Source organism: Mustela nigripes, chromosome 3 (genome assembly GCF_022355385.1).
Source record: "Mustela nigripes isolate SB6536 chromosome 3, MUSNIG.SB6536, whole genome shotgun sequence".
Taxonomy (NCBI): Eukaryota; Metazoa; Chordata; class Mammalia; order Carnivora; family Mustelidae; genus Mustela; species Mustela nigripes.
In genome coordinates, this window is record NC_081559.1 from 74,571,534 (window position 1) to 74,572,743 (window position 1,210).

A 1,210-nucleotide genomic window follows, 5' to 3' on the forward strand; every position below is an offset into this window, starting at 1 on the left:
GAGCCCAATGTGGGACTCGATCCCAGGACCCTGAGATCATGACCTGAGCCGAAGGCAGCGGCTTACCCCACTGAGCCACCCAGGCGTCCCATCCTTTCTCCTTTTCTTTCCTTCTTTCTATCCTTCCAACCGTTTGTCCTTCTTCCGTCTTTCTGTCCTCCCTCCCTCCTTTCTACCTTCCCTCCCTTCTTTGCTTTCTCCCATACTTCTTTCCCTCCCTCCTTTCCTTAGATGCTTACTAGGGAATGCCCTCAGGATCACCATTTGTGGAAGGAAGGGAAAGGAAACTGGAGGCACTGGGGCTGTGTAATGCAGGTTTGATGATGGCCCCAGCTGACCCCACCGGGAGCTAAATGGCCTGCCAGAGTTGTTCCAAGTTTGTCCAAAATCACAGCCTTTATATCTCTGCCTGGATCAGTCATTGTGGACTGCTTTTTGACTTGGAGTAAGGTGCTGCTCTTTAACTGTGCACTCCCTGGAGGAGCTAATAGATGAAGGCTGTCAGCTGACGACTCTCTAGTTGTTGGAGCATCTAGACCTTCCATGAAAGGGACACTGTGTGGTGCTTCACCTTCACCATAGTTTCCTGCATGCTGGACATTTTTTCTGCTCACCATTCCCTCTCTTCACTTCCTCCACGGAAATTTTAATTCTTGAGGTGCATCCTTTAGAATTTGCTTATTGAATTAAATAATGTGCATTTAATTTCTCCCTTATTCTTAAATTGGGTACAAAGGTCTAGCTAAGTGTTTTGTGTTTTTTCCTCACAACACTGTGAGGTATGATTTCATTATTTTCTGAGTTGCTACTGTTTAGAAACCTCCTGTCAGCTCAATTGTCTTTCCTTTTGGTAGTCTTTCTTCTTTCTGGCTGCTTTTAAGATTTTCTTTTGTATTTAGTATTTTGCTGCTTCACTCTAATCTATCAAGTGTATTTCTTTTCATCAGTCTTGTTTATGCTGCCCTTCCTGCATCTGTCTCTTCTCCATTAAAAAAAATTCTAGACATAGGCTACACCTTTTCATTCTGTTACCTCTGCCTTTTGTTTCCATTTTCTATTTCTCATCTCCTTGTCTCTTTTTCTCTCTTTACATTTTGATATACATTCAAATCTCTAGAGAGTTGCAAATGTAAGAAAAATCACTACCATACAGCTTTTAGCAGGCTTTTCACTAATAGTTAATATTTTGACCCACTTGCATTATCATTAG

General features: G+C 42.5%; 1 pseudogene; it reads right to left on the reverse strand.

The window, feature by feature from the left end:
* LOC132014488 (stathmin-like) overlaps nucleotides 1-617 on the reverse strand; it is a 43,975-nt pseudogene extending 43,358 nt beyond the window's left edge.
* Nucleotides 618-1,210: the final 593 nt, after the last annotated feature.